The sequence below is a fragment of the Sinocyclocheilus anshuiensis genome, unplaced genomic scaffold, assembly GCF_001515605.1.
Source record: "Sinocyclocheilus anshuiensis isolate Anshui unplaced genomic scaffold, SAMN03320099.WGS_v1.1 scaffold536, whole genome shotgun sequence".
In the NCBI taxonomy this organism is placed as follows: domain Eukaryota; kingdom Metazoa; phylum Chordata; class Actinopteri; order Cypriniformes; family Cyprinidae; genus Sinocyclocheilus; species Sinocyclocheilus anshuiensis.
The window spans coordinates 1,109,184-1,121,055 of NW_015557179.1; the positions used below are offsets into that span (position 1 = coordinate 1,109,184).

Here is an 11,872-nt window from a genome sequence, read left to right on the forward strand (position 1 = left end):
AATGGGGGGGGGAGGGCTAAAGAGGGCTAAAAGGGCTAAAAGGGGGCTAAATAAAATTAACATAGTAATTACCAATAAATAGCAAGGAAAACATTAACACAATTAAATGACATTTTAAGTAGAAAGACTGGAATTTTTGTAATATTTTCTTTTAAATTGTACTCCAATAATCTTTATTTACATTCATCTTCATTTTTTACAGTGAAGAAGGTGAGCAAATAATGACATATTTAACCATGAGGGCCTAAAGAACATATTCTAGTAGTCGTTCCTTTAACTTCCAGTAGTCATTCATAGTCTTTTATTTGACTTCTACCTAATCTAGGGCCCCTGAACTTTTAAGGTATCATTATTAAAAGACCTTAATGACACTGAAGAGTAATTTGTAAAGGAACAGCATTAATCTCTTTTTTAATTCAGACACTCCTGCTACATTTTTAAGGTTGATTACCTATAAAAATAGATCAGAATGGACTCATAAATCACACGATTATTACAGTGTCACTTTTACCACAAATTATAGTGATTAAACGGACTCCTATCTCTATCTGCCTTTAAGTTTAGTGGCCTGGAAACACTCAAATGTACGTTAAATATGGACAGAGTCATTGAGCTCACTCTTGTTCACAAGTATGCAATGAATTCAACATGGGAAAATATCTCAGTAAATTTAAAACATCTTTTTTGTTTGACTATCAGACTGTAGGAGTTCATCAGCCAAACTCATCAGCAATTTTTATACACAATTGCAAAATTTCTCTCTGGTGTCCGTCTTACAATGAAAATGTAGTGTATTGATTATGGAATATACTATATCGGTTATGGGCTGATGATATGTCCGAACCATAGACTTTATAAAAACATGGATGTAGTGTCTGTGACGTCACCCGTAGGTTTCCGAAGAGCGTTTTTGAAGCCTAAAGTAGGTGGAGCCGGCCTTCGCCATCTTGGCAGCGCGTCACTCCCGGATAATCGAAAATGGGCAAAGAGGCGGGAGCTGGTTGCTGAAACCACGCCCACCTAGCTCGACGGTGGTGACAGCAGCGGCAATTCACCTGTCACTCAAGTGGCCGCGCCCTTAATTATGCAGAACTTTAAGGCTTAATATAATTTAAACGGATGAGTTATAAAAAAAATTCACCCCCCTCACAGTTGTCATGAAGGGCAAAATTAGCTGTACAGACCAAAACCACTTTTTGTACCAGGCTGTAAACATATTTTTTTCTGCTGTAAAGTTGGGCATTTTAACATGGGGAGTAGTGTTGTCAAAAGACCCGGTATTTCGGTACCAAGTCGGTACTAAAAAAATGAAAACGTTACGGTACCAGGTTTTCTTAAGTACCGGTGGTACCGAGTACCCGGTCAACCCGGTTCTTGATGCGCTATCCGAAAGCTAGCCTCTTCCAGTGTTGCCAAGTCCGCGGTTTTCCCGTGGAATTTGGCTGCTTTAACACTGTTGCCGCCGGTTGTTTTTCATGTCCGCGGGTTGAAAAACGACCCCAGTAACGTGATATTTAGCCCCTGAAATGCGAATTTTACCAGGGGAACCCCGCCAAAACATGCGTATTTTATCCTCGGAACGCGATTTTTAACGGGGGACCCCCTCTAATCTCTTTTTTAATTCAGACACTCCTGCTACACGTTTAAGGTTGATTACCTATAAAAATAGATCAGAATGGACTCATAAATCACACGATTATTACAGTGTCACTTTTACCACAAATTATAGTGATTAAACTGACTCCTGTCTCTATCTGCCTTTAAGTTTAGTGGCCTGGAAACACTCAAATGTATGTTAAATATGGACAGAGTCATTGAGCTCACTCTTGTTCACAAGTATGCAATGAATTCAACATGGGAAAATATCTCAGTAAATTTAAAACATCTTTTTTGTTTGACTATCAGACTGTAGGAGTTCATCAGCCAAACTCATCAGCAATTTTTATACACAATTGCAAAATTTCTCTCTGGTGTCCGTCTTACAATGAAAATGTAGTGTATTGATTATGGAATATACTATATCGGTTATGGGCTGATGATATGTCCGAACCATAGACTTTATAAAAACATGGATGTAGTGTCTGTGACGTCACCCGTAGGTTTCCGAAGAGCGTTTTTGAAGCCTAAAGTAGGTGGAGCCGGCCTTCGCCATCTTGGCATGGGGAGTCTATGGGACTGACTCCCTTTTGGAGCCAACCTCTAGTGGCCAGTCGATGAATTGCAGTTTTAGTCACTTCCGTGTTGGTTTCACGAGAGAGACCGGAAGGTTGCCGCTTGGTCCGAACCCATGACTTGCTAGTGTTGGGTTTGATTGACTATTTTTTCCTTGCTTTGTTAGTGTTGCTAGTGCCATACTCTACAGTCTGAGCTACAGGAAATCCTAACTTTATGCTCACATAAAGTTAATCTTTTAAAACAATAATTTAAACATTGTTAAATTTAATCTTGCAAATGTCAAAATATCCATTTTCATACATTATAAGGATGTAATGCCAATTTTCACTTGTATAAATATATATTTATATATTTTTTATTTTTTTCAGTATAAAATTGGAATATCTGTTGATTGGATTACCATGAGAATAATTACCGGATTCTTGGGATTGAGCAGAATTTTAATATTGGTGCATTCTTAGTCCAATGTTTTTTTTTTGTGAAATAGTTATGAAATACACAATACATAAATCAAATTGACCCAAACTGTGACCAAATATTTTGATTTAATGACGCATTGCATCATTTAGCATTGGATTATCAGGTCAAATATTTACATTTCTTGTGTATTTGTAGTATTTAGTTTATATGCACCATGCACATCATACTAGTATGTAAAAGTGCTTAATATTATCTTAATACTAAAGGGATTTACCCAGGATAAACTGGTTAATTGTTTTGGTCATCTGAGAGAAATTCACCAAGGTGAAGTGCTGAAAGAATGCGATGCAAAACTGATCAATTGGGCCCATTTCTATGCGGAGTAAGAGATATTTTGTGATCCTGTGATTTTTCTCTCATCTGGGTAAAATGGTTTACAGCTTACATTTCATTATTTTAGTTTTCCAGCCCCCCCTCTCCACTGATGACAGGTGCATAATAATTTTGCTCCAGCAGAACAATTGAGCTGACAGCAGTTTAAGAAACTTAGACAGGACAAAAGGACAAACAGTTTTCCAAATGAGACACCCAGCCAACATTACCACAGACTTTTTATTAGGAAGTGCAAAGCCCTGGTTTTCATCATCCTCTGGAGCATTGGGGTGATGGCCCCCAAACGCTCCTTGAGCGGCCCTTCTCTTTTGATAAATGTTCTTTGTAAGCGTTCCTTTTTTTCTTTCCAAATCAGCATCCAAGAGGTTCAAACTGAAACTAAAGCATTTTAGCACAATTATCTCGAGGTGGATGTGGATCGCGCACACACGCCACCCTACCGGTGCTGGCCAGAATCCACGGTGCGTGTGATTGTTTGCACCCTGGCACCTCTGCAAGGTCCTTTGCCTTGTTTTTCTGCTTTAAATTTTGCTAGGATTTCAGGCCGTCTGAAGCCTATCTGCTTGTGTCATTGTAGCCGCCCCATTCTTTTCCTCCTCGCGGCCCTTATAAAGACAAAAGCTTTCTGCTTGGTGGCTGTCAGACCTGCTCCAGCTCAGGCTTGTTGATGTGTGGAACAGCACTGCCCTGATGTCTAAACTCACTTACAATTAATGTGAAGTTAAGCTGAGAGCTGGGAAGACGGACACTTTGACGCTTCCAACTGGAGCTGGATTTGTTTTTCCTCCCATCATAGGTTCTGTTGATTTATGTCCTTTTCAATCCTGCTTAGATCATGGAAATGGATCTAGATAAATGTGGATAAGAAAGGGAGTAATGAATTTGACATTTACAAAATTAATTCAACAAAAAGATCTCTGAAATTAAAAATGTAATGCATGTCGGACCGAATCAGCCCACATGCGTATGTGATCTCCAGCTGGTGAAGCTTTTAATAAGCTTACACATCCAGCACCGAACACCTGTTTCTAATTCATCCTTTCATGTTCTGGGAACAGATTACCAGTGTTATGAGAATGGAGGAGTGCTGCTTGTATATGTAGTGTAAAAGTGGCCATTTTGATGTCCCGGATAAAAGGGGCACGATGTGTAATAGCAGCCCCCATCATATGCCCTCTCCAGGCCTGTGCGAGTCCCCTGTTCTGCACTGACTCCTGCTGGGAGATGTGGGGCACATATTGGCCCTGAGTTCACCCAGCTGTTCTTTGTCACTCCTCACACGCCTCTGTGCTCCTCTTCCCCAGATCTGTGCTTAGCTAGGGTGCGTCTCCTGTTGGGTGACGGCTTACTGGAGCTGGTTTGAAGAACGGGATCTTACAGCTCCAACTGGAGCATGGGTATTTATGCCACTTTAGTGCCAGTTGTGTCATTACTGCATGAAAAACTTTGTCAGCTATTTTTCTTGTACATATGTACTGATTGAACTGGATCATCTTGGCATGCCATCTCACACCATCTTAATTGAGCGTGGCGTGATAAAGTGTCAAGCGATAAATCATGTCTCTTCCATCGTAATCTGATTATTTGTCCTAACCAGCCCTAATTGTCGACATTGTTGTGTGTCAAAACATTTTGAAGGATGCTTGGTTTGTATTTTTGACGTGTCATGCTGGGTATCTCTGTCCAGAGTGAAATCTCACCGAGACCAAAAAATAAAATGTTTTGATTGGATGTGATATTATTGTCTTGTTTTGTGGAATCTTTGCTTAAGACAAAATAACCTATTTGACGCTCAAAACTGCATATTGTATGGAAATGTAAATATTCTCAATATACAAAATGTGATATGCTTATCACAGTGGCTTGCGATAACTGAACAAATTTAATACTTCAAATAGGAAGTCGACGCAGATAGAGAATCTCTCATAGCAAACAAGTTGATAATTCAGCCCGAAGCAGCCGAAGCTACTGCTGATGATTTAGTGCCAAAAACAATGTGTTGGTTATGTCATTTTCAGTTAATACAATTAAAAACTAGTGCTATCGCATAATTGGGACAGGTTGGGTGTTTGTTTAAAGGTGTGGTTACATTTACTGATGTTGATCGCATTTTTGCATGCAAAATCCAGTCATTTCATATGAGGGCGAAAGATTTCCCCAACGCATTTTTCGCAACTGGTTCAAGTTGGTTACATGGATTTACTGCATTGACCACCAGAAAGTTGCTAGATTTGAAAGTGACTTCTGTGCGAGCTGTGCTTTATACTTCACTACACTGTTGACAATAGACGATGGACCTTTTTTGTAATCAAAATGTTACTAATGTGACTGCACCTTTAGTCTCTGTTTCAATAGTAATGGTGGTATTATTGGTTAGTAATACTATAGTATAACTTAAATTGTTTTAGCGATTTAGACATGGTTGATATGGTTAGTTGCACTCCCAGTCTGGCCAAATGTAGTTAGGCTGGTCTGTTTTGGTTGTTTTAAAGGGGTTCTCTAAAAATGATAGCTAACCAGCTAAACAACAGCTTGTCCAGACTGTGAGACCATTCCTTTCAACATAAACACCTTAGTTTGGTTTAAGCTGTTTTTTCCTTCTTCAGCAGTGTTATTTTTTTTTCTAACAACTCAACCTTTAGCATTTCACAATATTCTTAAGCTCCCGTTGAGAAATCCAGCTTAAAGGTCCTATTTCTACAAGCAGGACTTCCACGTCCTGTGTTCTGGAGCTGTGATCCTGTGTGATTAAGCTCATCACTGTTTTTTATCAACACACGCAGACCGACAAGGAGCTCTGTTTCTGTCTCATGACTAAATCTCAGCCCTTTTTCTCTTAAGAACTAACATTTACACGAAGAGACGGTTGAGTAAGTACACACTGAACTTCAAACCCACCATAATTGTGTTTCATGTGGGATGAAACTTGTGAATTGGACATGGATTGCAAGAGAACAACAGAGCTGATTAGTGGTCGTTAGCTTTGCTTGCTGGAGTGTTTTGACACCTGTCTCCCAGTCTTTATCTCTACATGCGGGAGCTAATCCCTCTGTATTGCTGGTCACATGGCTAAAAGACTGCAGGAGAGATGATGGAGAGAGAAAGAGTGCTTTATGCAACCTACATGAGCAACATCTTGGATAGAAGGTCAGCGGATGGATGAGAACTGATGGGTCAATCCTCACTGCAATGCTAATTCGCTGAAGTGTCGTCTAATGTAAAATGCTAGGTAGCTACAGATGCCACCACACTAAGACATGAAACATTTCTTGCTTTGACATTTGTTGTCCCTCTGTCCCTCATGACCCGTAAATCCCACTCACCGATGGCTCCGAGGTTGACTTCTTGAAGTGCGTGGTCATATGAAACCAGGAGGTTCGAGCTGTGGTGCAACACTGCATGCTCTCATTTAGGCGGTCCTCCATCTCGGTGTAAGATGCAGTACGTGGCAAACCATCTGGCTGCCTCTTGTTTACAGTACACAGTGTCAGCTCAGGCTTATTAATCATGCTTACACAAATGTCTTAATTACTCCCTATGTAGCTGCTCTGACTCCAACCCAGAAGTTGACCTTTCTCTCCCTGTTCCTTTAAACCATTAATCATACACAATCAACGCCAGATGAGCCAAGGAGATGACTGCACTCATTCCCAGGCACATAGAGGCACCATACAGCCGCATACAGAAGCACAGACCTGTGCCAGTGTTTGGCCATATCTTTATTAATGACTCCCTGGCTGGGCCAGTCACTCGCATGTGCGCAAAAAAGAAAAACGGTTTTAAAGTGAACCAAATAGGACAGTCACCCTATGTGTTAGCAAATGTGAACTTTTTGGTAGAGGGGAAATTATTTGTGAAATAATAATACTTTTTTTTTTTTTTGTTTATTTTAAATAAAATAACATTTTAAATTTATTAAAGTTGTGATATGGATTTTGTTTTCCAAAGGGAAAAAAAAAAAAAAAACGGCACGTTTTTTTTAAACAACATAAATAATGGCAGTATTTTTAAAATTTAAAAATAGAAATTACTTACCAAAATAGTTATACACATCAGATTTCCAGCTCAACTGTTTACGATCTCTTAAAGGGACAGTTCACCCAAAAATGAAAATTTGATGTTTATCCATAGATTTTGTTACCATTGACATGCTTTATAAGACTGATAGACTCCAACGGTTGGACTTAAAAATCATCAAATGTGTTCTACTGAAGAAACAAAGTCACCTACATCTTGGATGCCCTGGGGGTAAGCAGATAAACATCAAATTTTCATTTTTGGGTGAACTATCCTTTTAATAACCGACTGTTTTTGAGGTTACTTGCCAAGATGGGTATTTTGGCATTCTTTTGTATGTATTTGTCACCTGTCATGTTCACGTGGAAAGAAACTCAGTTTGATGTTCGGCTCTCTGTGTGCGCAGAAAACACTGAATAGAGTTGTTATTAGTGTCTTGTGCTTGAATGCTTTAAAATCATTTGAATGTTCAAATTGACAAAGTGTGTTTGTCCGTTCAAGCGCAAGAAGATGCAAAAGAGAACTCAATTTGGTGTTCATATGTTGTCAGAGACGCGGCTCTCTGTGTGCGTACTAGTTCTGAATTGAGTTCTTTCACGTCTTTTTTGCACTTGAATAATTTAAACTCTATTGAACGTTTAAATTGGCAAGGCTTAAAACGTGCAAATAATAAACTTTGGTGAGGAGTGACAAATTCGTCAAATGTCCTGAGCCATCGGGCAGTCCTTATTGTCAAGCCGGTGCAAATTTTAATAAAAAAAAATGCAACTTTGATGATGAACACTTATTAGCCAAGTTATTGCATTAGCTGTCTAGAATAACTGCCATGATTAACAATATTTTACAATAATATTTTACTAAATTTATTTCTCTTGGTTAATGTTAGGAAATTATTTCACTATTATTAAGGTAAATTAGTGATTTCAAAATTGCATGTATAGGGTAAGATTATGAAAATGTGAATGAACTTACCAGCCTGATAGAAAGATCCACAAGCAGAAATACTTATTTGTGAAGGCGTAAATCAAAGTGCACAGACCGTTTTGTAAAGGTGCACCTTCACATACCTTCCTACTCTGTTCCTCATTTAATGTTAGTTCCGAATGCATTTAACCAATGCTAACATGTACAATCTAATGCTACACATTTTTATATGTATAACTGTGTAAAATATGTTGGACTATGTGCATATGTGTAGTTCATAATATTTTGTTTATTTTATATGAAACACCTATAGGTTTGGATGTTTTCTTAATGGCATTTAGTGCATTAATGGCAGTTACTGCAAAATAAAAGGCTGACAACTTGCGTGAATGTAGGCTGTAGTTCTCGCGGATGAAGACCCCCTCAAGAGGTAAAGCCCAGGGGCCCCTTACAGTCTTAATACAGTCTCTGTATATAGGTATATATAGGTAACACTTTAGAATAGGGAGCACACATTCACTATTAACTAAGAGTTTTCCCTAAGAGTTTAAGTTTTGGTATGGGGTTAGGATTAAGGGATCTAGAATATGGTCATGCATAATGAGACATTAATATGTGCTTTATAAGTACTAATAAACCGCCAATATGCATGCTAATAAGCATCTAGTTAGTAGTGGGAATTGGTCCTTAAAGTGTTACCATATAAAACTAGAATTTGTAGAGTTTTAAATATATATTTACACACACAAATATTTTGTATAAAAATATTTATCAAAACGTATCATTAAAAACATAATTACATTGACCAACCCAACCAGAATGCTCAAGTAAGCCACATATTCTTTCTTTATATCCACCCAAGTATTCCTGGACTTAACAAATTTGTTTCACCTCCAGATGTGATATTCAGGCATTTATTGCTGGCAGTGGTTCATGTCTGTCATGGCTTGGATGTATAGTCACATAGCTCAGTGTGAAGCTCTGATGCAGGAGGGCTTTAACATTTCAGATCTTGTTTAGCCAGGCGCACGGTAGATTGACAAGTGGAGCTTCTTCTGTAGCAGGTAACTGACATGCCTGGCTTCCCCCCACCAGACGAAAGCTTAATATATCATTTGTCAGTCAAGGATAGACTTTCATTCAATCATGCCATGGCGCTCAGTCAGTGTAGCCGTGGAAGCCATGTTTTTATGCACAAGCACATAACTGAAAACAGGGTGTTGACTCCTTGAACAGCCACATTGGTTACAGTTTCCACTAAATAATACCCTGGAAAATATTTTTCTGTATGCTTGATTATAGTTTTGCTGTTACTTACTTCTGAACAAATTTTTTTTTTTTCATATTTTCATAAGATTAAGTCATCTTGCTTCGCTTGGAGACAAAAGAGCTGAATGCAACTCCAAAGTTCTGTAATAGTTTTATGGCTGCCCACAAATTGCAGTCATAAATTTTTCATTCTTTTTAATTCATGTCCATAAATCAGTCTCAAGTCTGCTCTAACAGCCTAAATGGCGTTGCTGCATATTTTTGGCATGTGCGTATCAGCGGATCTCAGAAAAAACATAGCCAAAAAACAAACTGAAAGCTCATGGAAGGTATTGCATTAATTGAACGTCATAAATTATACAAGCGTTTATAATGGCAAGTCATAAATAACACTGATGCATTGGAAACTGTAACATCTGTGCTGAGATTATATATTTGGAGTATATGCTGATTTCATTATAATGGATTTCTCTTAGCAGGGTTTACTTAAAGCTCATTTGACAAGATGAAAGGTGGGCTAGTGCTGTATATCAAATGTTATTGTGCACATAAGAGCTATATTTATCAAAAACATGAGTTTTTCAGGTTTTACCTTTGCAGTTTGAGTCTATAATGCTATAATGCATGTTCAATGAAGTTACATTATCACATTATTTTGAACACTTTTTGTAGAGGATAGCAGAAGACCTGTATACAATATATTTGGATTATTATTATTATTAACAACAACAAAAGCAATAATAATTATGATTATAAATGTATTAATTATTATTATTTTAATAATAATAATAGAGGTTTATGTTAACATAATATGTGTGTATTATATATATTTATATGAATATCGTCTTGGTTATACACACACGTGTATATTTATATTGATATATAATATAAATAAATATGAATATGTATATGCATGTAAATATTTCTTAAATATATACATGTATGTATGTGTGTTTATTTATATACAGTGGGTACGGAAAGTATTCAGACCCCCTTAAATTTTTCACTCTTTGTTATATTGCAGCCATTTGCTAAAATCATTTAAGTTAATTTTTTTTCCTCATTAATGTACGCACAGCACCCCATATTGCCTCCTCTATTTTAAAACCCACGAACCGCCACTGATATATAAATATATAGGCTATACATATTATGTAAACACACACTTTTATTTTGTATGTGATTAATCGTGATGAATCAATTTGACAGCCCTTTATTATTATTATTATTACTATTATTATTTCAAAAAATTTATGTATATGTATTTTGTCTTGGCATTCCTTGATGAACATGTTGAGCCAGAGCTAAGCCGAGGTCGTCTTAGTTATTTCAGTGCACTCCCAGGAGTGTGAAATGGATGATTAAGTACAGCCCTTTACCGAAGCATTTACAAACACTGTACACATTGAACTCTTGAATATTGTGTATTATCTACTAGGGCTGCACGATAAATCGCATGCGATATTTAACTCTCATCTTATCAGTAAAGCCGGTTCTGTAATCAGCGGTAAATCTCCATCACCTGCGGGGGCTCATCGTGCAGCCCTATTATCTACCATTAGATGGTGATATTAGCGCTGCTGCCAGAATAATTGAATTGGCTTTTGTGCTTCGGTTCACTTGCTCAGGGAAAGAAATGCAGGGGAACAAAAGCAAATGCACCAGCGGCTTTATTAGCGCACTGCACAAACCAAACCTAGCCGATGATCGGAGAGAGGGCCATATAATTCACATAATTCCTATTTATGATCAGTCCCAGATGGAGTCTGCATTTTTGCGCTGATTTTTGACTAAAATTCTGCTACATGGAGCTGAGAGTACTACGCTCATATTGAGAGTTTAAAAAAGCCAAAATATTTAATTTTGTGAATGATAGGCTTTCAAATTCTGTATAAATCTGTAGTGCTTTGTTATCTAATGTTTTTCTATTTTAATATACATTATCTAATTTATTTCTGCGATGCAAAGCTGAATTTCCATCAGCCATTACTTCAGTGTAAAGTGTCACATGATCCTTCAGAAATCATTCTAATATGCTGATTTATTATCAGTGTTGGAAACTGTTGTGCTGCTTAATATTTTTTGATATTACCCGTGATATTGATATGAACTGATCATACCCGTGATATTTTTTTCAGGATTCTTTGATGAATAAAAAGTTAAAAAGAAGAGCATTTATTTAAAATAGAAATCTTTTCTAACAATATACACTACCGTTCACAAGTTTGGGGCCAGTAAATTTTCTTTCTTTTTTTGAAAGACATTAAAACTTGTATTCAGCAAGGATGTGTTAAATTGATAAGATGTCATGGCAAAGATTTATATTGTTAGAAAAGATTTATATTTGGGATAAATGGTGTTCTTTTTAAGTTTTTATTAATCAAAGAATCCTGAAAAAAGTATTGCAGTTTCTAAAAAAAAAAATTTGGCAGTACAACTGTTGCCAACATTGATAATTCTAATAATAAATCGGCATATTAGAATGGTTTCTTAAGGATCATGTGACACTTTATACTGGAGTAATGGCTAATGGAAATTCAGTTTTGCGTCACAGAAATAAATATTTTAAAGGATATTAAAATAGAAACCATTTTTTTATGTTGTAATAACATTTTGCAAGATTACTGTTTTTTTCTGTATTTTTGATCAAATAAATGCAGCCTTGATGAGCAGA

At 37.1% G+C, this 11,872-nt stretch overlaps 1 protein-coding gene across 5 annotated transcripts in view; it reads left to right on the forward strand.

Annotated features, from left to right (window-relative positions):
- Window positions 1–11,872, forward strand: part of lrmda (leucine rich melanocyte differentiation associated) — a 306,767-nt gene that overhangs the window by 77,815 nt on the left and 217,080 nt on the right. The gene's annotated exons all lie outside the window — the stretch shown is intronic.